Source organism: Lampetra planeri, unplaced genomic scaffold (assembly GCF_965212315.1).
Source record: "Lampetra planeri unplaced genomic scaffold, kcLamPlan1.2.h2 scaffold_161, whole genome shotgun sequence".
Classification (NCBI taxonomy): domain Eukaryota; kingdom Metazoa; phylum Chordata; class Hyperoartia; order Petromyzontiformes; family Petromyzontidae; genus Lampetra; species Lampetra planeri.
Genome location: NW_027614340.1, coordinates 132,174 through 157,500, shown reverse-complemented (window position 1 = coordinate 157,500; position 25,327 = coordinate 132,174).

Below are 25,327 nucleotides of genomic sequence, written 5' to 3'. Positions count from 1 at the left end.
GTGTGTCTGTGGTGTGTGTGTGTAGTGTGTGTAGTGTGTGTGTGTAGTGTGTGGTGTGCGTGTAGAGTAGTGTGTGTGTATAGTGTGTGTGTAGAGTGTGTAGTGTAGTGTGTGTGTAGTGTGTGTGTAGTGTAGTGTGTGTGTAGTGTGTGTGTGTAGTGTGTGTAGTGTGTGTGTGTAGTGTGTGTGTAGTGTGTGTAGTGTGTGTAGTGTGTGTAGTGTGTGAAGTGTGTGTAGTGTGTGTAGTGTGTGAAGTGTGTGAAGTGTGTGTGTAGTGTGTGTAGTGTGTGAAGTGTGTGTGTAGTGTGTGTGTAGTGTAGTGTGTGTGTGTAGTGTGTGTGTAGTGTGTAGTGTTTGCAGTGTGTGTGTAGTGTGTGTGTAGTGTGTGTGTGTAGTGTGTGTGTAGTGTGTGTGTAGTGTTTGCAGTGTGTGTGTAGTGTTTGTGTAGTATGGATAGTGTGTGTGTAGTGTGTGTGTAGTGTGTGTGTGTGTTGTATGGATAGGGTGTGTGTGTAGTGTGTGTGTGTAGTGTGTGTAGTGTGTGTGTAGTGTGTGTGTGTAGTGTGTATAGTGTGTGTAGAGTAGTGTGTGTAGTGTGTGTGTAGTGTATGTAGTGTGTGTGTAGTGTGTGTGTAGTGTGTGTGTAGTGTGTGTGTGGGTTGTATGGATAGGGTGTGTGTAGCGTGTGTGTAATGTGTGTGTGTGTAGTGTGTGTAGTGTGTGTGTAGTGTGTGTGTGTAGTGTGTATAGTGTGTGTAGAGTAGTGTGTGTAGTGTGTGTGTAGTGTATGTAGTGTGTGTGTAGTGTGTGTGTAGTGTGTGTGTAGTGTGTGTGTGTTGTATGGATAGGGTGTGTGTAGTGTGTGTGTAGTGTGTGTGTGTAGTGTGTGTAGTGTGTGTGTAGTGTGTGTGTGTAGTGTGTATAGTGTGTGTAGAGTAGTGTGTGTAGTGTGTGTGTAGTGTATGTAGTGTGTGTGTAGTGTGTGTGTAGTGTGTGTGTAGTGTGTGTGTAGTGTGTGTGTGTGTTGTATGGATAGGGTGTGTGTAGTGTGTGTGTGTAGTGTGTGTGTAGTGTGTGTAGTGTGTGTGAGTAGTGTGTATAGTGTGTGTAGAGTAGTGTATGTAGTGTGTGTGTAGTGTATGTGTAGTGTGTGTAGTGTAGTGTATGTAGTGTGTGTGTAGTGTATGTGTAGTGTGTGTGTAGTGTATGTAGTGTGTGTGTAGTGTATGTGTAGTGTGTGTAGTGTAGTGTGTGTAGTGTGTGTGTGTAGTGTGTGTAGTGTATAGTGTGTGTGTAGTGTGTGTGTGTAGTGTGTGTAGTGTGGTGTGTGTGTAGTGTGTATGTAGTGTAGTGTGTGGTGTGTGTGTGTGTGTAGTGTGTGTAGTGTAGTGTGTGTGTAGTGTGTAGTGTAGTGCGTGTGTAGTGTGTGTGCGTAGTGTATGTAGTGTGTGTGTAGTGTTTATAGTGTGTGTAGTGTGTGTGTAGTGTGTGTAGTGTGTATAGTGTGTGTGTGCAGTGTGTATAGTGTGTGTATAATGTGTGTAGTGTGTGTGTGTGTATAGTGTGTGTAGTGTGTATAGTGTGTGTATAATGTGTGTAGTGTGTGTGTGTGTATAGTGTGTGTATAGTGTGTGTATAATGTGTGTAGTGTGTGTGTGTGTATAGTGTGTGTGTAGTGTGTGTGTATAGTGTGTGTAGTGTGTATAGTGTGTAGCAAGGCGGTAGCTATGGAGTCAACATTAGGGGGGACCAAATCTTCAGGGGGTCTGGGGGTCCCCCCCTTGAAAAAAATCTGAATTTGAAAACTAATTTCCGGCCTAAAATATTTAAAAAGTTCACTTACACATGGGATGGAATTTTTATTTATTTTTACAATAATGTCTAATAGTGTATTGTATTACATTTCAGTTTTTTTTCTTTTTTACCTTTTCCTGTTTCATTGTATGTAATGGCAGAGATTAGGGATTCATAAAGTACAGCCATAACCACATTCATACAAAGAGAAATCTATTTTATAGCAATATATTAGAGGGGGACATTTTGAGCATATTTGAATATTGGGATGTGTCCCCCCCGATATATATTAGAATTACGGCCTTGGTGTGTCGTATGTGTAATGTGTGTGTAGTATGGATAGTGTGTGGGTGTGTGTAGTGTGTGTGTAGCATGGATAGTGTGTGGGTGTGTGTAGTGTGTGTAGTGTGTGTGTAGTATGTGTAGTGTGCAGTGTGTGTAGTGTGTATAGTGTGTGTATAGTGTGTGTATAGTGTGTGTGTAGTATGTATAGTGTGTGTAGTATGTATAGTGTGTGTAGTATGGATAGTGTGTGTAGTATGTATAGTGTGTGTAGTATGGATAGTGTGTGTGTAGTATGTATAGTGTGTGTAGTATGGATAGTGTGTGTAGTGTGTGTAGTGTGTGTAGTGTGTATAGTGTGTGTGTAGTATGGATAGTGTGTGGGTGTGTGTAGTGTGTGTAGTATGTATAGTGTGTGTGTAGTGTGTGTAGTGTGTGTATAGTGTGTGTGTAGTGTGTGTAGTGTGTGTGTAGTGTGTATAGTGTGTGTATAGTGTGTGTATAGTGTGTGTAGTGTGTGTGTAGTGTGTATAGTGTGTACTTTCTAAATAGCGTGTAAGTGTGTATGTTAAACGTCTTCATCAATGTACGTAGTCAGCCGTGCTCATCGTGCTAATCGTGCTCATCGTGCTCATCGTGCTCATCGTGCTCATCGTGCTCATCGTGCTCATCGTGCTCATCGTGCTCATCGTGCTCATCGTGCTAATCGTGCTCATCGTGCTCATCGTGCTCATCGTGCTCATCGTGCTCATCGTGCTCATCGTGCTCATCGTGCTAATCGTGCTAATCGTGCTCATCGTGCTCATCGTGCTAATCGTGCTCATCGTGCTAATCGTGCTAATCGTGCTCATCGTGCTAATCGTGCTAATCGTGCTCATCGTGCTCATCGTGCTCATCGTGCTCATCGTGCTCATCGTGCTCATCGTGCTAATCGTGCTCATCGTGCTCATCGTGCTAATCGTGCTAATCGTGCTCATCGTGCTAATCGTGCTCATCGTGCTCATCGTGCTAATCGTGCTAATCGTGCTAATCGTGCTCATCGTGCTCATCGTGCTAATCGTGCTCATCGTGCTAATCGTGCTCATCGTGCTCATCGTGCTAATCGTGCTCATCGTGCTCATCGTGCTAATCGTGCTAATCGTGCTAATCGTGCTCATCGTGCTAATCGTGCTCATCGTGCTAATTGTGCTAATCGTGCTCATCGTGCTAATCGTGCTCATCGTGCTAATCGTGCTCATCGTGCTAATCGTGCTCATCGTGCTCATCGTGCTAATCGTGCTCATCGTGCTAATCGTGCTAATCGTGCTCATCGTGCTAATCGTGCTCATCGTGCTCATCGTGCTCATCGTGCTCATCGTGCTAATCGTGCTAATCGTGCTCATCGTGCTAATCGTGCTCATCGTGCTCATCGTGCTCATCGTGCTCATCGTGCTCATCGTGCTAATCGTGCTAATCGTGCTCATCGTGCTCATCGTGCTCATCGTGCTCATCGTGCTAATCGTGCTAATCGTGCTCATCGTGCTAATCGTGCTAATCGTGCTAATCGTGCTCATCGTGCTAATCGTGCTCATCGTGCTCATCGTGCTCATCGTGCTCATCGTGCTCATCGTGCTAATCGTGCTTATCGTGCTCATCGTGCTAATCGTGCTCATCGTGCTCATCGTGCTCATCGTGCTCATCGTGCTAATCGTGCTAATCGTGCTCATCGTGCTCATCGTGCTAATCGTGCTAATCGTGCTCATCGTGCTAATCGTGCTCATCGTGCTCATCGTGCTAATCGTGCTAATCGTGCTAATCGTGCTCATCGTGCTCATCGTGCTAATCGTGCTCATCGTGCTAATCGTGCTCATCGTGCTCATCGTGCTAATCGTGCTCATCGTGCTCATCGTGCTAATCGTGCTAATCGTGCTCATCGTGCTAATCGTGCTCATCGTGCTCATCGTGCTAATCGTGCTCATCGTGCTCATCGTGCTAATCGTGCTCATCGTGCTCATCGTGCTAATCGTGCTCATCGTGCTAATCGTGCTAATCGTGCTCATCGTGCTCATCGTGCTAATCGTGCTAATCGTGCTCATCGTGCTAATCGTGCTAATCGTGCTAATCGTGCTCATCGTGCTCATCGTGCTCATCGTGCTCATCGTGCCCATCGTGCTCATCGTGCTCATCGTGCTCATCGTGCTAATCGTGCTCATCGTGCTCATCGTGCTAATCGTGCTAATCGTGCTCATCGTGCTCATCGTGCTAATCGTGCTCATCGTGCTAATCGTGCTCATCGTGCTCATCGTGCTAATCGTGCTCATCGTGCTCATCGTGCTCATCGTGCTAATCGTGCTCATCGTGCTAATCGTGCTCATCGTGCTCATCGTGCTAATCGTGCTAATCGTGCTAATCGTGCTCATCGTGCTAATCGTGCTCATCGTGCTCATCGTGCTAATCGTGCTCATCGTGCTCATCGTGCTAATCGTGCTCATCGTGCTAATCGTGCTCATCGTGCTAATCGTGCTCATCGTGCTAATCGTGCTCATCGTGCTCATCGTGCTAATCGTGCTAATCGTGCTAATCGTGCTCATCGTGCTCATCGTGCTAATCGTGCTCATCGTGCTAATCGTGCTCATCGTGCTCATCGTGCTAATCGTGCTCATCGTGCTAATCGTGCTCATCGTGCTCATCGTGCTCATCGTGCTAATCGTGCTAATCGTGCTCATCGTGCTCATCGTGCTAATCGTGCTAATCGTGCTCATCGTGCTAATCGTGCTCATCGTGCTAATCGTGCTCATCGTGCTCATCGTGCTAATCGTGCTCATCGTGCTAATCGTGCTAATCGTGCTCATCGTGCTAATCGTGCTCATCGTGCTCATCGTGCTCATCGTGCTAATCGTGCTAATCGTGCTCATCGTGCTCATCGTGCTAATCGTGCTAATCGTGCTCATCGTGCTAATCGTGCTCATCGTGCTAATCGTGCTAATCGTGCTAATCGTGCTCATCGTGCTCATCGTGCTCATCGTGCTAATCGTGCTAATCGTGCTCATCGTGCTAATCGTGCTAATCGTGCTAATCGTGCTCATCGTGCTCATCGTGCTAATCGTGCTCATCGTGCTAATCGTGCTCATCGTGCTAATCGTGCTAATCGTGCTCATCGTGCTCATCGTGCTAATCGTGCTCATCGTGCTAATCGTGCTCATCGTGCTCATCGTGCTAATCGTGCTCATCGTGCTCATCGTGCTAATCGTGCTAATCGTGCTAATCGTGCTCATCGTGCTAATCGTGCTAATCGTGCTAATCGTGCTCATCGTGCTCATCGTGCTCATCGTGCTAATCGTGCTCATCGTGCTCATCGTGCTCATCGTGCTCATCGTGCTAATCGTGCTCATCGTGCTAATAGTGCTCATCGTGTTCATCGTGCTAATCGTGCTCATCGTGCTAATCGTGCTCATCGTGCTAATCGTGCTCATCGTGCTCATCGTGCTAATCGTGCTAATCGTGCTCATCGTGCTCATCGTGCTAATCGTGCTAATCGTGCTCATCGTGCTAATCGTGCTCATCGTGCTAATCGTGCTCATCGTGCTCATCGTGCTAATCGTGCTCATCGTGCTCATCGTGCTAATCGTGCTAATCGTGCTAATCGTACTAATCGTGCTAATCGTGCTCATCGTGCTAATCGTGCTAATCGTGCTCATCGTGCTCATCGTGCTAATCGTGCTAATCGTGCTCATCGTACTAATCGTGCTAATCGTGCTAATCGTGCTCATCGTGCTAATCGTGCTAATCGTGCTAATCGTGCTAATCGTGCTAATCGTGCTAATCGTGCTAATCGTACTCATCGTGCTCATCGTGCTAATCGTGCTCATCGTGCTCATCGTGCTAATCGTGCTAATCGTGCTCATCGTGCTCATCGTGCTCATCGTGCTCATCGTGCTAATCGTGCTCATCGTGCTAATCGTGCTCATCGTGCTCATCGTGCTAATCGTGCTAATCGTGCTAATCGTGCTCATCGTGCTCATCGTGCTAATCGTGCTCATCGTGCTCATCGTGCTAATCGTGCTCATCGTGCTCATCGTGCTAATCGTGCTCATCGTGCTCATCGTGCTAATCGTGCTCATCGTGCTAATCGTGCTCATCGTGCTCATCGTGCTAATCGTGCTCATTGTGCTCATCGTGCTAATCGTGCTCATCGTGCTAATCGTGCTAATCGTGCTCATCGTGCTAATCGTGCTCATCGTGCTAATCGTGCTCATTGTGCTAATCGTGCTAATCGTGCTCATCGTGCTAATCGTGCTCATCGTGCTAATCGTGCTCATCGTGCTAATCGTGCTCATCGTGCTCATCGTGCTCATCGTGCTAATCGTGCTCATCGTGCTAATCGTGCTCATCGTGCTCATCGTACTAATCGTGCTCATCGTGCTAATCGTGCTAATCGTGCTCATCGTGCTCATCGTGCTCATCGTGCTAATCGTGCTCATCGTGCTCATCGTGCTCATCGTGCTCATCGTGCTCATCGTGCTCATCGTGCTAATCGTGCTCATCGTGCTAATCGTGCTCATCGTGCTAATCGTGCTCATCGTGCTCATCGTGCTAATCGTGCTCATCGTGCTAATCGTGCTCATCGTGCTCATCGTGCTCATCGTGCTCATCGTGCTCATCGTGCTCATCGTGCTAATCGTGCTAATCGTGCTCATCGTGCTCATCGTGCTAATCGTGCTCATCGTGCTCATCGTGCTCATCGTGCTAATCGTTCTCATCGTGCTCATCGTGCTCATCGTGCTCATCGTGCTCATCGTGCTCATCGTGCTAATCGTACTAATCGTGCTCATCGTGCTCATCGTGCTCATCGTGCTCATCGTGCTAATCGTGCTAATCGTGCTCATCGTGCTCATCGTGCTCATCGTGCTCATCGTGCTCATCGTGCTCATCGTACTAATCGTGCTCATCGTGCTCATCGTGCTCATCGTGCTAATCGTGCTCATCGTGCTCATCGTGCTCATCGTGCTCATCGTGCTCATCGTGCTAATCGTGCTCATCGTGCTCATCGTGCTCATCGTGCTCATCGTGCTCATCGTGCTCATCGTGCTAATCGTGCTAATCGTGCTAATCGTGCTCATCGTGCTCATCGTGCTCATCGTGCTCATCGTGCTCATCGTGCTCATCGTGCTCATCGTGCTAATCGTGTTCATCGTGCTCATCGTGCTAATCGTGCTCATCGTGCTAATCGTGCTAATCGTGCTCATCGTGCTAATCGTGCTCATCGTGCTAATCGTGCTAATCGTGCTCATCGTGCTAATCGTGCTCATCGTGCTAATCGTGCTAATCGTGCTCATCGTGCTCATCGTGCTCATCGTGCAAATCGTGCTAATCGTGCTAATCGTGCTCATCGTGCTAATCGTGCTAATCGTGCTAATCGTGCTCATCGTGCTAATCGTGCTCATCGTGCTAATCGTGCTCATCGTGCTCATCGTGCTAATCGTGCTCATCGTGCTCATCGTGCTCATCGTGCTAATCGTGCTCATCGTGCTAATCGTGCTAATCGTGCTAATCGTGCTAATCGTGCTCATCGTGCTAATCGTGCTCATCGTGCTCATCGTGCTCATCGTGCTAATCGTGCTCATCGTGCTAATCGTGCTAATCGTGCTCATCGTGCTAATCGTGCTCATCGTGCTAATCGTGCTAATCGTGCTCATCGTGCTCATCGTGCTCATCGTGCTCATCGTGCTCATCGTGCTAATCGTGCTCATCGTGCTAATCGTGCTCATCGTGCTCATCGTGCTAATCGTGCTCATCGTGCTCATCGTGCTCATCGTGCTAATCGTGCTCATCGTGCTAATCGTGCTAATCGTGCTCATCGTGCTAATCGTGCTCATCGTGCTAATCGTGCTAATCGTGCTCATCGTGCTCATCGTGCTCATCGTGCTCATCGTGCTAATCGTGCTAATCGTGCTCATCGTGCTAATCGTGCTCATCGTGCTCATCGTGCTCATCGTGCTAATCGTGCTCATCGTGCTAATCGTGCTCATCGTGCTAATCGTGCTCATCGTGCTAATCGTGCTCATCGTGCTAATCGTGCTCATCCTGCTCATCGTGCTCATCGTGCTAATCGTGCTCATCGTGCTAATCGTGCTAATCGTGCTCATCGTGCTAATCGTGCTCATCGTGCTAATCGTGCTAATCGTGCTCATCGTGCTAATCGTGCTCATCGTGCTAATCGTGCTCATCGTGCTAATCGTGCTCATCGTGCTCATCGTGCTCATCGTGCTAATCGTGCTCATCGTGCTAATCGTGCTCATCGTGCTAATCGTGCTAATCGTGCTAATCGTGCTCATCGTGCTAATCGTGCTAATCGTGCTAATCGTGCTCATCGTGCTAATCGTGCTCATCGTGCTAATCGTGCTCATCGTGCTAATCGTGCTCATCGTGCTAATCGTGCTCATCGTGCTAATCGTGCTCATCGTGCTAATCGTGCTAATCGTGCTAATCGTGCTAATCGTGCTAATCGTGCTCATCGTGCTAATCGTGCTCATCGTGCTAATCGTGCTCATCGTGCTAATCGTGCTCATCGTGCTAATCGTGCTAATCGTGCTAATCGTGCTCATCGTACTAATCGTGCTCATCGTGCTAATCGTGCTCATCGTGCTAATCGTGCTAATCGTGCTCATCGTGCTCATCGTGCTCATCGTGCTAATCGTACTAATCGTGCTCATCGTGCTCATCGTGCTCATCGTGCTAATCGTGCTAATCGTGCTAATCGTGCTCATCGTGCTAATCGTGCTCATCGTGCTAATCGTGCTAATTGTGCTCATTGTACTAATCGTGCTCATCGTGCTAATCGTGCTCATCGTGCTAATCGTACTAATCGTGCTCATCGTGCTCATCGTGCTCATCGTGCTAATCGTGCTCATCGTGCTAATCGTGCTCATCGTGCTCATCGTGCTCATCGTGCTAATCGTGCTAATCGTGCTAATCGTGCTCATCGTGCTCATCGTGCTCATCGTGCTAATCGTGCTAATCGTGCTAATCGTGCTAATCGTGCTAATCGTGCTCATCGTGCTAATCGTGCTAATCGTGCTCATCGTGCTAATCGTGCTCATCGTGCTAATCGTGCTCATCGTGCTCATCGTGCTAATCGTGCTAATCGTGCTAATCGTGCTCATCGTGCTCATCGTGCTCATCGTGCTAATCGTGCTAATCGTGCTAATCGTGCTCATCGTGCTCATCGTGCTCATCGTGCTCATCGTGCTAATCGTGCTAATCGTGCTCATCGTGCTAATCGTGCTAATCGTGCTCATCGTGCTCATCGTGCTCATCGTGCTAATCGTGCTAATCGTGCTCATCGTGCTAATCGTGCTAATCGTGCTAATCGTGCTCATCGTGCTCATCGTGCTAATCGTGCTAATCGTGCTAATCGTGCTCATCGTGCTAATCGTGCTCATCGTGCTCATCGTGCTCATCGTACTAATCGTGCTAATCGTGCTCATCGTGCTAATCGTGCTCATCGTGCTCATCGTGCTCATCGTGCTCATCGTGCTAATCGTGCTCATCGTGCTCATCGTGCTCATCGTGCTAATCGTGCTAATCGTGCTAATCGTGCTCATCGTGCTAATCGTGCTCATCGTGCTAATCGTGCTCATCGTGCTCATCGTGCTCATCGTGCTAATCGTGCTCATCGTGCTCATCGTGCTAATCGTGCTCATCGTGCTAATCGTGCTCATCGTGCTCATCGTGCTCATCGTGCTAATCGTGCTCATCGTGCTCATCGTGCTCATCGTGCTCATCGTGCTCATCGTGCTCATCGTGCTCATCGTGCTCATCGGAGGTGCGGGGGAAGGACTACAAATTAAACACAGCAGCAGCAGCAGCAGCAGTTCTGGAGAAATGAGTTTGTTAATCTCGATGATGTTGATGTAAAAGTGCAGTACAGCTCCCAAGGGCTTCCCAATATCGGTTAGGGAAGAACGTTCCAGACGGCCCCAGAAGCAGCGTCTCAAAGCGACGCGCGATGATGATGATGCGGCAGAGGTCGCAAACGGGTTTTGATTCCATTTTTCGATTTAAAGCTTTCGTGACTGCAGGGATTCATCTTCTTGGCTCTTTCGGTAAAGTCACGTAGAAGGGAAGTAATAAAATAATTTACCGAAAGAACCAAGAATGTGTTTTGATTCCTTACCCGTACCCTACCCGGCCGGGTACGGGTAGGGTACGGGTATCGGGTACCCGATTGCGACCTCTGGGATGAAGCCACGTTGCAGGCGCGGGTGGGTTGATTCTAGGAACTTGAATTGTGAGAAGAGACAAGACGTTGGGAAATGAGTGACACCCGGTGACTCACCAGTGACTCACGGCCTACCCGTACCCGTACCCGGCCGCACCAGGGTCGCAAACGGGTACCCGTACCCGGCCGGGTACGGGTAGCCGGGTATCGGGTAGGGTACGGGTATCGGGTACCCGATTGCGGCCTCTGTGATGCGGTGACCGTCCGTCTCTGTCCGATGGCCGGCCAGAAGTCGTGACCGCGTTTTAGCATCAGTGAGGCATTGCCGTTCAATTGCGTCAAATCACTTTGCGTGTTACGAGTGCGACCTCGTGTGACGCTGGATTAACGTTCGGCCAAACGGAAGCCAAATCAGCCGGGCGAGCGCTGGTTGGACATGTAAATCTCTCTTGCCAGACGTCCTGTAGAGTTAGCGAGTTGTTGCATTCATGGAGACTTTGTCGATGCGCTACTACGGTGCCAAGGGTGAGAGTTGGACAACCACCAAGGAAGACGTGAACTACTCCCTGCCAACCCTCGGCAACAACTGCCTGAGGAAACGTACTCTGTGTGGTTCCATTGGAACCTCATTTGCCAGTAAAAAAAATATGATAATTGGGTTTTTACCTTTTTATCTGGCAACAAAACTGACGCATTTTTTTTACAAGGAGTCATGTTTGCATAGACCACAATACCTGCAGTCAAAATGCAAACAAAAAACACAACTCTGATAATGTATGCACTGTCCTTGAAGTTGATTGGTCCACACCCGAGACAGCTTTCCTTAGAGCCTAGTCTCACATGTTTTTTTTTGCATTATGACTGCAGGTATTGTGGTCTATGCAAACATGACTTCTTGTAAAAAAAAAGGTGTCAGTTTTGTTGCCAGATAGAAGGGTAAAAAACCAATGATCTTTGTGGTTCGTTCGGTAACGTCACGTAGGTGAAAAAAAATTGAAATAAAAAATAAATGTAATTAAATGAATTCACGACGTTTCGATTGCAACACAAGCAATCATCATCAGGTGTTCATAATCACAGCAATAAATCTTTTTCATAAAGTGGGAGAAATGCCGGGGCTAAGTATTTATATTTTTTATTTTTATTTTATAACTACATGACTTCATCTTCTTGGTTCTTTCGGTAAAGTCACGTAGAAGGGAAATAATAAAATAATAAAATAAAACATTATAAAACAATTCTCACGACGTTTCGGCCACAACGCAAGCAGCCGTCCTCAGGTGAAGAACAGGTCTGTCGGAAAGACAGCGTCTGAATTGTATTTTATTATGTTTTATTTTCATTATTTTATTATTTCACTTCTACGTGACTTTGTATTTTATTATGTTTTATTTTTATTATTTTATTATTTCACTTCTACGTGACTTTGTATTTTATTATGTTTTATTTTTATTATTTTATTATTTCCCTTCTACGTGACTTTGTATCTTATTATGTTTTATTTTTATTATTTTATTATTTCACTTCTACGTGACTTTGTATTTTATTATGTTTTATTTTTATTATTTCATTATTTCCCTTCTACGTGACTTTACCGAAAGAACCAAGAAGATGAATCCCTGCTGCAGTCACGAAAGCTTTAAATCGAAAAATAATAATGCAATTCATCTTCTTGGTTCTTTCGGTAAAAGTGACGTAGAAGGGAAATAATAAAAATAAAACATAATACAATACAATTCTCACGACGTTTCGGCCACAACGCAAGCAGCCGTCCTCAGGTGAAGAACAGGTCTGTCGGAAAGACAGCGTCTGAATGTTTTATTTTTATTATTTTATTACTTCCCTTCTACGTGACTTTACCGAAAGAACCAAGAAGTTGAATCCCTGCTGCAGTCACTAAAACTTCAAATCGAGAATTCCTGATGAAAATCTGTCGCGTCTTCTGGCCTAACAAGATTTCAAAGCGGGACCCGTACGTCGAGACCCATTCAAGATGCGTGACGCGGGGGGACATGATACCCCAGTGCCCAGAGGTGGGACAAAGTCATTGTTATGCAAGTCCAAGTCGAGTCGCAAGTCATCAAATTCATGACTCGAGTCTGACTCGAGTCCAAGTCACATGACTCGAGTCCACATCTCATAGGTGGGACAAAGTCATTGTTATGCAAGTCCAAGTCGAGTCGCAAGTCATCAAATTCATGACTCGAGTCTGACTCGAGTCCAAGTCACATGACTCGAGTCCACATCTCATAGGTGGGACAAAGTCATTGTTATGCAAGTCCAAGTCGAGTCGCAAGTCATCAAATTCATGACTCGAGTCTGACTCGAGTCCAAGTCACATGACTCGAGTCCACATCAGTCATAGGTGGGACAAAGTCATTGTTATGCAAGTCCAAGTCGAGTCGCAAGTCATCAAATTCATGACTCGAGTCTGACTCGAGTCCAAGTCACATGACTCGAGTCCACATCTCATAGGTGGGACAAAGTCATTGTTATGCAAGTCCAAGTCGAGTCGCAAGTCATCAAATTCATGACTCGAGTCTGACTCGAGTCCAAGTCACATGACTCGAGTCCACATCTCATAGGTGGGACAAAGTCATTGTTATGCAAGTCCAAGTCGAGTCGCAAGTCATCAAATTCATGACTCGAGTCTGACTCGAGTCCAAGTCACATGACTCGAGTCCACATCTCATAGGTGGGACAAAGTCATTGTTATGCAAGTCCAAGTCGAGTCGCAAGTCATCAAATTCATGACTCGAGTCTGACTCGAGTCCAAGTCACATGACTCGAGTCCACATCAGTCATAGGTGGGACAAAGTCATTGTTATGCAAGTCCAAGTCGAGTCGCAAGTCATCAAATTCATGACTCGAGTCTGACTCGAGTCCAAGTCACATGACTCGAGTCCACATCTCATAGGTGGGACAAAGTCATTGTTATGCAAGTCCAAGTCGAGTCGCAAGTCATCAAATTCATGACTCGAGTCTGACTCGAGTCCAAGTCACATGACTCGAGTCCACATCTCATAGGTGGGACAAAGTCATTGTTATGCAAGTCCAAGTCGAGCCGCAAGTCATCAAATTCATGACTCGAGTCTGACTCGAGTCCAAGTCACATGACTCGAGTCCACATCTCATAGGTGGGACAAAGTCATTGTTATGCAAGTCCAAGTCGAGTCGCAAGTCATCAAATTCATGACTCGAGTCTGACTCGAGTCCAAGTCACATGACTCGAGTCCACATCTCATAGGTGGGACAAAGTCATTGTTATGCAAGTCCAAGTCGAGTCGCAAGTCATCAAATTCATGACTCGAGTCTGACTCGAGTCCAAGTCACATGACTCGAGTCCACATCTCAGAGGTGGGACAAAGTCATTGTTATGCAAGTCCAAGTCGAGTCGCAAGTCATCAAATTCATGACTCGAGTCTGACTCGAGTCCAAGTCACATGACTCGAGTCCACATCTCAGAGGTGGGACAAAGTCATTGTTATGCAAGTCCAAGTCGAGTCGCAAGTCATCAAATTCATGACTCGAGTCTGACTCGAGTCCAAGTCACATGACTCGAGTCCACACCTCTGCCAGTGCCCATAACCCCATGGACGCCCAACCTTGACCGTAGCCCGCCCGATGGGAAACCCGTCTCACGGCCGACGGTCGTCGAAGGCGGCCGAGAGACGGCAGTAAAAATATAATTAAAATTAATTAAAAGTAAAAAATAAATAAATTAATAAAAGTAAAAAAAAATTAAATTAATAAAAGTAAAATAAAAATAAAATAAAAATATTTTATTTTTTATTTTACTTTCATTCATTTTAATTTAATTACTCTTAGGTTTTTTTTCGGTAAAGTCACGTAGATAAAAAAAATGTAAAATTAAAATTAATGAAATAAAACTAAAATTATTTTTTTTGAATTAAAATTAATGAAAGTAAAATAAAAGCATTTTAGTTTAATTTTATTAAATTATTTTATTTTTATTTTACTTTTATTCATTTTAATTTAATTACTCTTAGGTTTTTTCGGTAAAGTCACGTAGGTATTTTTTTTAAAATTAAACTAAATAAAAGTAAAATTAAAATAAAATTATTTTAATTAAAGTTAATAAAAGTAAAATAAAATTATTTCATTTTTATTTTACTTTTATAAATTTAATTTTTTACCTACGTGACTTTACCGAAAACAACCTAAGAGTTATGAATCCTTGCAGTCACGAAAGCTTCAAATCTAGAGAGACGGGAGGCCAGACGAGGCTGTTGGCCAAGCCGGTGCCAATCGGTGATCTTGTAAGAGGGTCATCGGTGGTGACCTTTGATAGTCGGAGCCGTCTCCGTTGATGTGCAACTTCCGGTAACGCCGACTGCAACGGGGTGCCCTGTGACCTTTCCAAATCAGTGCTCAGGTTTGAGATCGGGCGATAGTTTGCGGGGTCACTATGGCGTGTGTGTAGTGTGCATAGTGTGTGTGTAGTGTGCATAGCGTGTGTGTGTATGGTATGTAAAGCACAGCAAGTTGGCACAGTAGGGGGCACAGGTGGTGCATCAGCCAGTCATCTCGGTCGTCTCGGTCGTCTCGGTCAGTCGACCCGTGGCACCTGCTGGGTCTGCCCCGTGACCTCCTGCCAGCGGGCGTTCGACACTTCACGTGGCCTCAAGGTGCACATGGCCTGGCACAAGCCTCGTGGTGACGTCATCGCCACTTAGTGGCGAATGGCGGTTGTTGTTGTTGTTGTATAGTGTGTGTGTAGTGTGTATAGTTTGTGTAGTATGCAGTGCGTGTGTGTGTCCAGTGTGTCCAATGTGTACAGTGTGTGCGGCGTGTACAGTGTTGTGTGGTGCGTACAGTGTGTACAGTGTGTGTGCAATCTCCAAGATCTCTAACCAGTGAGGTGGTGGTGGTGGTGGTGTTGTTGTTGTTGTGTTACTCGATGCGACCCTTCCAGGAGACGTTTCTCGCCGCGAATGGCTGGCAAGGAGACCCCCACCCAGGGCAACGCGGCTCCGGCACGGGCATCAGGACGCGGGGGCAAGACGGCGGCGGAGGTGGTGGTGGTGGAGGATGACCACGATGACAGCGGCGATGGCGGCGGCGGCGGCGGCGAGAGCGACTACGGGGAGGATGAGTTCAGCAGCGACTCCTTCTCCAACGACGCCTCCGACGACGACGACGACGATGCCGTGAGGCCGGGACGCCGGCCGCTTTCACGTCCACCCTCGGTGGTGACGGCGGTGCGGGAAGAAGAGGCGGCGGTGGTAGAGGACGCAGACGCAGACGCAGCGGACGGTCGGCTCGGCCGGACGGGCACCTCGGCCGCCGGGAGAGGAAGAGGACGGCGAAGAGGAGGAGGAGGCGATGGAGGAGGAGTTGGAGGAGGTGGAGGAGGTGGTGGAGGAGGAGGTGGAGACGTTGGAGGAGGTGGTGGAGGAGGAGGTGGAGGAGGTGGAGGAGGTGGAGGAGGTGGAGGAGGAGTTGGAGATGGAGGAGGTGGAGAAATTGGAGGAGGTGGAGGAGGTGGTGGAGGAGGAGGAGGAGCTACCCGGCTAGAAGATGGCGGAGGAAGAGGTGGTCGAGGTGGAGGAGTTCGAGATGGAGGAGATGGAGGAGGAATAGGAGGAGGTGGTGCTGGAGGAGGTAGTGCTGGAGGAGAAGGAGGTGGAGGAGGTGTAGGAGGTGGTGCTGGAGTAGAAGATCGAGATGGAGGAGGAGATGGAGATGGAGGAGGTGGTGATGGAGGAGGAGATGGAGGAGGTGGAGGTGGTGATGGAGTAGAAGATCGAGATGGAGGTGGAGGAGGAGGAGGTGGAGGAGATGAAGAAGGAGGTGGAGGAGGGGATGGAGTAGAAGATGGAGGAGGTGGAGGAGTAGGCAGTGGAGGAGGAGGAGGTGTCAGTGGCCACGACGACGACGACGACGACGACGAGGAGGAGGAGGAGGAGGAGACCGACGTAGTGGCCGCCCGGCCTCGTCCTCCGGGAGAGGTGGACGAGGCCATCGTGGTGGAGCGCGACGGGAAATTCGAGCTCCTGAGCAGCTCCACTTCGGCCCACGGCCACAGGGGCAGCAGCAGGGGCAGCAGCAGGGGCAGCAGCAGGGGCAGCAACAGGGGCAGCAGCAGGGGCAGCAACAGGGGCAGCAGCAGGGGCAGCAGCAGCAGCAATGGGGAAGACGGCCACGCACAGCATGGACCACAGCAGCAGCAGGAGGTCGAGGATGTGGAGAAGGTGGAGGAGGTGGAGAAGGTGGAGGAGGTGGAGGAGGAGGTGGTCCGGGCAGTTGTTGGGTCACCGTCAAGGTCACCGAGGGTGGACGTCGGGGTTCAGACCCCGGTGAGGGTTGGTGGTGGCGGTGGTGGTGGTGGTGGTGGTGGTGGCGGTGGTGGTGGTGGGGTCAGGGGTCGGGTGGGGGAGGGGAGGGGAGGGGGGAGGAGGAAGGTGCAGGAGGAGGAGGAGGAACGGCGGCTGAGAGAGGAGGTGCAGCAGCAGCACTGTCGCGATCATCATCATCATCATCAGCAGCGTTGTGATCATCATCAGCAGCGTTGTGATCATCATCATCGTGATCATCATCATCATCGTGATCATCATCATCATCAGTATCGTGATTATCATCATCAGTGTCGTGATCATCATCATCATCATCATCAGTGTCGTGATCATCATCAGCGTCGTCATCATCATCATCAGTGTCGTGATCATCATCATCAGTGTCGTGATCATCATCATCATCATCAGTGTCGTGATCATCATCATCATCATCAGTGTCGTGATCATCATCATCATCAGTGTCGTCATCATCATCATCAGTATCGTGATCATCATCATCAGTGTCGTGATCATCATCATCATCATCAGCGTCGTCATCATCATCATCAGTATCGTGATTATCATCATCAGTGTCGTGATCATCATCATCATCATCAGTGTCGTGATCATCATCATCATCAGTGTCGTGATCATCATCATCATCAGTGTCGTCATCATCATCATCAGTGTCGTGATCATCATCATCATCAGTGTCGTGATCATCATCATCATCATCAGCGTCGTCATCATCATCATCAGTGTCGTGATCATCATCATCATCAGTGTCGTGATCATCATCATCATCAGCGTCGTCATCATCATCATCAGTGTCGTGATCATCATCAACATCAGTGTCGTGATCATCATCATCATCATCATCGTGATCATCATCATCATCGTGATCATCATCATCATCATCAGCGTTGTGATCATCATCATCATCATCATCAGTGTCGTGATCATCATCATCATCATCAGTGTCGTGATCATCATCATCATCAGTGTCGTGATCATCATCATCAGTGTCGTGATCATCATCATCATCAGCGTCGTCATCATCATCATCAGTGTCGTGATCATCAACAACATCAGTGTCGTGATCATCATCATCATCATCATCGTGATCATCATCATCATCGTGATCATCATCATCATCAGCGTTGTGATCATCATCATCGTCGTGATCATCATCATCAGCGTCCTGATCACCATCAGCAACAGCGTCGTGATCATCATCAGCATCACCATCATCTTGATCATCAATAGCTGCATCATCAACATCCACCATCATCATCATCATCTCCAGCGCAATCATCATCATCATCACCACCACAAACCCCACCTCAATCAACTCAATCATCACCACCACCATCTCGATGATCATCATTATCTCAATCACCACCGTCACCACCACCACCACCCCAATGATGTTTGTCGTTGTGATGGTTGTGGTGGTTGCGGTGGTCGTTTCTGCAATGGTTGTGGTGGTTGCTGCGGTGGTGGCGGTGGTGGTGGTGGTGCAGGAGAGGGGACGCGACTGTGAGGCAGCCTTCCACAAGTGGCTGCAGCGCAAACAGCAGCAGCAGCAGCAGCAACAGCAGCAGCAGCAGCAGTCCGAGAAGGAGCTCACGGTGACATCAGCAACACCACCACCACCACCACAACCAACACCACCACCACCACCACAACCAACACCACCACCACAACCACCACCACAGCAACAACAACCACAGCAACAACATCACCATCACAACGACCAACCACCACCACCACCACCACCACAACCACCACCACAGCAACAACAGCCACAGCAACAACTTCACCATCACAACGACCAACCACCACCACCACAACCACCACCACAGCAACAACAGCCACAGCAAGAACTTCACCATCACAACGACCAACCACCACCACCACAACCACCACCACAGCAACAACAGCCACAGCAACAACTTCACCATCACAACGACCAACCACCACCACCACAACCACCACCACAGCAACAACAGCCACAGCAACAACTTCACCATCACAACGACCAACCACCACCACCACAACCACCACCACAGCAACAACAGCCACAGCAACAACTTCACCATCACAACGACCAACCACCACCACCACAACCACCACCACAGCAACAACAGCCACAGCAACAACTTCACCATCACAACGACCAACCACCACCACCACAACCACCACCACAGCAACAACAGCCACAGCAACAACTTCACCATCACAACGACCAACCACCACCACCACAACCACCACCACAGCAACAACAGCCACAGCAACAACTTCACCATCACAACGACCAACCACCACCACCACAACCACCACCACAGCAACAACAGCCACAGCAACAACTTCACCATCACAACGACCAACCACCACCACCACAACCACCACCACAGCAACAACAGCCACAGCAACAACTTCACCATCACAACGACCAACCACCACCACCACAACCACCACCACAGCAACAACAGCCACAGCAACAACTTCACCATCACAACGACCAACCACCACCACCACAACCACCACCACAGCAACAACAACCACAGCAACAACTTCACCATCACAACGACCAACCACCACCACAGCAACAACCACCGAAACACCACAACCACCACCACCACCAAAACCACCACCATAGCAACAACCGCCAACACAACTACTCGCTGCTGGCAGGAGGAGGTCACGGGACAGACCCAGCAGGTGCCGTGGGTTGACTGCTGTGCCAGGCTAGGTGCATGAGGAGGTGGTCACGGGACAGACCCAGCAGGTGCCATGGGTTGACTGCTGTGCCAGGCTAGGTGCATGAGGAGGAGGTCACGGGACAGACCCAGCAGGTGCCGTGGGTTGACTGCTGTGCCAGGCTAGGTGCAGGAGGAGGTCACGGGACAGACCCAGGTGCCATGGGTTGACTGCTGTGCCAGGCTAGGTGCAGGAGGAGGAGGTCACGGGACAGACCCAGCAGGTGCCATGGGTTGACTGCTGTGCCAGGCTAGGTGCAGGAGGAGGTCACGGGACAGACCCAGGTGCCATGGGTTGACTGCTGTGCCAGGCTAGGTGCATGAGGAGGTTACGGGACAGACCCAGCAGGTGCCATGGGTTGACTGCTGTGCCAGGCTAGGTGCAGGAGGAGGAGGTCACGGGATCGACCCAGCAGGTGCCGTGGGTTGACTGCTGTGCCAGGCTAGGTGCATGAGGAGGTCACGTGACAGACCCAGCAGGTGCCGTGGGTTGACTGCTGTGCCAGGCTAGGTGCAGGAGGAGGAGGTCACGGGACAGACCCAGCAGGTGCCGTGGGTTGACTGCTGTGCCAGGCTAGGTGCATGAGGAGGTCACGGGACAGACCCAGCAGGTGCCGTGGGTTGACTGCTGTGCCAGGCTAGGTGCAGGAGGAGGTCACGGGACAGACCCAGGTGCCATGGGTTGACTGCTGTGCCAGGCTAGGTGCAGGAGGAGGAGGTCACGGGACAGACCCAGCAGGTGCCATGGGTTGACTGCTGTGCCAGGCTAGGTGCAGGAGGAGGAGGTCACGGGACAGACCCAGCAGGTGCCATGGGTTGACTGTTGTGCCAGGCTAGGTGCATGAGGGGGAAGTCACGTGACAGACCCAGCAGGTGCCATGGGTTGACTGCTGTGCCAGGCTAGGTGCAGGAGGAGGTCACGGGACAGACCCAGGTGCCATGGGTTGACTGCTGTGCCAGGCTAGGTGCAGGAGGAGGAGGTCACGGGACAGACCCAGCAGGTGCCATGGGTTGACTGCTGTGCCAGGCTAGGTGCAGGAGGAGGAGGTCACGGGACAGACCCAGCAGGTGCCATGGGTTGACTGTTGTGCCAGGCTAGGTGCATGAGGGGGAAGTCACGTGACAGACCCAGCAGGTGCCATGGGTTGACTGCTGTGCCAGGCTAGGTGCAGGAGGAGGTCACGGGACAGACCCAGGTGCCATGGGTTGACTGCTGTGCCAGGCTAGGTGCAGGAGGAGGAGGTCACGGGACAGACCCAGCAGGTGCCATGGGTTGACTGCTGTGCCAGGCTAGGTGCAGGAGGAGGTCACGGGACAGACCCAGGTGCTATGGGTTGACTAACTGAGATGACTGGCAGATGCACCACCTGTGCCCCCAACTGTGCCAACAACCACAGCAACAACCAAAGATCCCCCGTGTAGCCTCTAACAGACTGTAGGGGCAAGTGCTGTTAGTAGCGAGTAGCAGCAGCACCTGTGAAGGCTACCGGCACTGTGGCACACGAGGGGGTGGGTGGCCAGCGCCACGCCCGGCCGCCTTTGTCTCCCCAGTGGCGATGTTGACTACACACACAGCGCCAGGTACTCATTTGAGGCTGAGCCGACCTAGGGGAGGCCCAGGACCGGTTCAGCAAAATCGTCACCGGTGGTGTTGGTGGCCGTGAGCGGGAATCGAACTCGGGTCGCCGGGTTCGTAAGCGCAGCGTCGCGCTAACCGCTGCACATGAGAACCTGGTGCAGTGTGTGTGGCGTAAACATCGCCACTGGGGAGACAAAGGCGGCCGGGCGTGGCGCTGGCCACCCACCCCCTCGTGTGCCGCAGTGCTCGCTAACAGCGCTTGCCCCTACAGCCCGTTAGAGGCTACACGGGGGGTGAATGTTGTTGTTGTTGTTGTCGTTGTTGACGCCGTGGTGATGGTGGTGGTGGTGGTGGTGCCGCAGTCTTGCCGGCGGCCGCCACCGCAGGGCCCATCGGTGTCGGCGTGGCTCCGTCAGAAGAGCGCCCAGCGGCGGCGCCAGCGGGAGGAGGAGTGGCACGGTGGCTGTGGCGGTGGCGGTGGCTGTGGCGGTGGTGGTGGCGGTGGCGCTCTGAGTCACCAGTGGGGGCACGGCGGCGAGCGGTCACCGACACGCGACCCTGAGCGCGCGTTCCGCACGTACGCACACACACCGCACACACCAGCCAGGAATCCAGCCAGGAATCCAGCCAGGAATTCATCCAGGAATCCAGAGAGGAATCCAGCCAGGAATCCAGCCAGGAATCCAGCCAGGAATCCAGAGAGGAATCCAGCCAGGAATCCAGCCAGGAATCCAGCCAGGAATCCAGTCAGGAATCCAGCCAGGAATCAAGCCAGGAATCCAGCCAGAAATCCAGTCAGGAATCCAGTCAGGAATCCAGTCAGGAATCCAGCCAGGAATCCAGCCAGGAATCCAGTCAGGAATCCAGTCAGGAATCCAGCCAGGAATCCAGTCAGGAATCCAGTCAGGAATCCAGCCAGGAATCCAGTCAGGAATCCAGTCAGGAATCCAGTCAGGAATCCAGCCAGGAATCCAGCCAGGAATCCAGCCAGGAATCCAGTCAGGAATCCAGCCAGGAATCCAGCACGGAATCCAGTCAGGAATCCAGCCAGGAATCAAGCCAGGAATCCAGCCAGGAATCCAGTCAGGAATCCAGTCAGGAATCCAGCCAGGAATCCAGTCAGGAATCCAGCCAGGAATCCAGTCAGGAATCCAGCCAGGAATCCAGCCAGGAATCCAGTCAGGAATCCAGTCAGGAATCCAGCCAGGAATCCAGCCAGGAATCCAGCCAGGAATCCAGTCAGGAATCCAGACAGGAATCCAGCCAGGAATCCAGTCAGGAATCCAGCCAGGAATCAAGCCAGGAATCCAGCCAGGAATCCAGTCAGGAATCCAGTCAGGAATCCAGCCAGGAATCCAGTCAAGAATCCAGTCAGGAATCCAGCCAGGAATCCAGTCAGGAATCCAGCCAGGAATCCAGCCAGGAATCCAGTCAGGAATCCAGTCAGGAATCCAGCCAGGAAACCAGCCAGGAATCCAGTCAGGAATCCAGCCAGTAATCCAGTCAGGAAACCAGCCAAGAATCCAGTCAGGAATCCAGCCAGGAATCCAGTCAGGAATCCAGCCAGGAATCCAGTCAGGAATCCAGTCAGGATTCCATCCAGGAAACCAGCCAGGAATCAAGCCAGGGTTCCAGGCAGGAATCCATCCAGGAAACCAGCCAGGAATCCATCCAGGAATCCATCCAGGAATCCAGTCAGAAATCCAGCCAGAAAGCAAGCCAGGAATTCAGTCAGGAATCCATCCAGGAATCCAGTCAGGAATCCATCCAGGAATCCAGTCAGGAATCCAGCCAGGAATCCAGCCAGGAATCCAGTCAGGAATCCATCCAGGAATCCAGTCAGGAATCCAGCCAGGAATCAAGCCAGGAATCCAGCCAGGAATCCAGTCAGGAATCCAGTCAGGAATCCAGCCAGGAATCCAGTCAGGAATCCAGTCAGGAATCCAGCCAGGAATCCAGTCAGGAATCCAGCCAGGAATCCAGCCAGGAATCCAGTCAGGAATCCAGTCAGGAATCCAGCCAGGAAACCAGCCAGGAATCCAGTCAGGAATCCAGCCAGGAATCCAGTCAGGAAACCAGCCAGGAATCCAGTCAGGAATCCAGCCAGCAATCCAGTCAGGAATCCAGCCAGGAATCCAGTCAGGAATCCAGTCAGGATTCCATCCAGGAAACCAGCCAGGAATCAAGCCAGGATTCCAGGCAGGAATCCATCCAGGAAACCAGCCAGGAATCCATCCAGGAATCCATCCAGGAATCCAGTCAGGAATCCAGCCAGAAAGCCAGCCAGGAATTCAGTCAGGAATCCATCCAGGAATCCAGTCAGGAATCCATCCAGGAATCCAGTCAGGAATCCAGCCAGGAATCCAGCCAGGAATCCAGTCAGGAATCCATCCAGGAATCCAGTCAGGAATCCAGCCAGAAAGCCAGCCAGGAATTCATCCAGGAATCCAGTCAGGAATCCAGCCAGGAAACCAGCCAGGAATCCAGTCAGGAATCCATCCAGGAATCCAGTCAGGAATCCAGCCAGGAATCCAGTCAGGAATCCATCCAGGAATCCAGTCAGGAATCCAGCCAGGAATCCAGTCAGGAATCCAGTCAGGAATCCAGTCAGGAATCCAGCCAGGAATCCAGTCAGGAATCCATCCAGGAATCCAGTCAGGAATCCAGCCAGAAAGCCAGCCAGGAATTCATCCAGGAATCCAGTCAGGAATCCAGTCAGGAATCCAGTCAGGAATCCAGCCAGGAATCCAGTCAGGAATCCATCCAGGAATCCAGTCAGGAATCCAGCCAGGAATCCAGCCAGGAATTCATCCAGGAATCCAGTCAGGAATCCAGCCAGGAATCCAGGCAGGAATTCATCCAGGAATCCAGTCAGGAATCCAGCCAGGAAACCAGCCAGCCAGCCAGGAATCCAGCCAGGAATCCAGTCAGGAATCCAGCCAGAAAGCCAGCCAGGAATTCATCCAGGAATCCAGTCAGGAATCCAGCCAGGAAACCAGCCAGCACAACCCTTTCTCTCATGGAATGACTTTTCTCGAGTAAATAGGTTGGCAAGTGACATTCAGACCGCATTCCATTCTCTTCCTCTCCCCCCTCCGCTTTTCCGAACTTAGATGGACTCGTCCATCTGAACAACTGCAAAAATCGCTGTCCATGGTTCTGATGTTAAGAAAAAAAACGCCACTTTTTTCAAATGTTCTTGCTGTGTTTCGATTTAAAGCTTTCGTGACTGCAGGGATTCATCTTCTTGGTTCTTTCGGTAAAGTCACGTAGAAGGGAAGTAATAAAATAATAAAAAATAAAACATAATAAAATAATTCAGAATAAAATAATGAAAATAAAACATAATAAAATAATTCTGAGAATTAATAATTCTGAGAATTATTTTATTATGTTTTATTTTTATTATTTTATTCTGAGAATTATTTTATTATGTTTAATTTTTATTATTTTATCATTTCCATTCTACGTGACTTTACTGAAACAATCAAGAAAATTTATTGTTGTGTTTTTCACACCTGATGATGATTGCTTGTGTTGCAATCGAAACGTCGTCAGAATTTTATTGTTTTATATTTTTATTATTTTATTGCTTCCCCTCTACGTGACTTTACCGAACGAACCAAGAATATAGGTTAGCAGGTGTATGAGTGAGTGAGTGAGTGCACGATTAGTGAGCGAGCGAGCGAGCGAGTGAGTGAGTGAGTGCACGATTAGTGAGCGAGCGAGCGAGTGAGTGAGTGAGTGCACGATTAGTGAGCGAGCGAGCGAGCGAGTGAGTGAGTGAGTGCACGATTAGTGAGCGAGCGAGCGAGCGAGTGAGTGAGTGAGTGCACGATTAGTGAGCGAGCGAGCGAGCGAGTGAGTGAGTGAGTGCACGATTAGTGAGCGAGCGAGCGAGCGAGTGAGTGAGTGAGTGCACGATTAGTGAGCGAGCGAGCGAGCGAGTGAGTGAGTGAGTGCACGATTAGTGAGCGAGCGAGCGAGCGAGTGAGTGAGTGAGTGCACGATTAGTGAGCGAGCGAGCGAGCGAGTGAGTGAGTGAGTGCACGATTAGTGAGCGAGGCGAGCGAGCGAGTGAGTGAGTGAGTGCACGATTAGTGAGCGAGCGAGCGAGCGAGTGAGTGAGTGCACTATTAGTGAGCGAGCGAGCGAGCGAGCGAGTGAGTGAGTGAGTGCACGATTAGTGAGCGAGCGAGTGAGTGAGTGAGTGCACGATTAGTGAGCGAGCGAGCGAGCGAGTGAGTGAGTGAGTGCACGATTAGTGAGCGAGCGAGCGAGTGAGTGAGTGAGTGAGTGCACGATTAGTGAGCGAGCGAGCGAGCGAGTGAGTGAGTGAGTGCACTATTAGTGAGCGAGCGAGCGAGCGAGTGAGTGAGTGAGTGAGTGCACGATTAGTGAGAGCGAGCGAGCG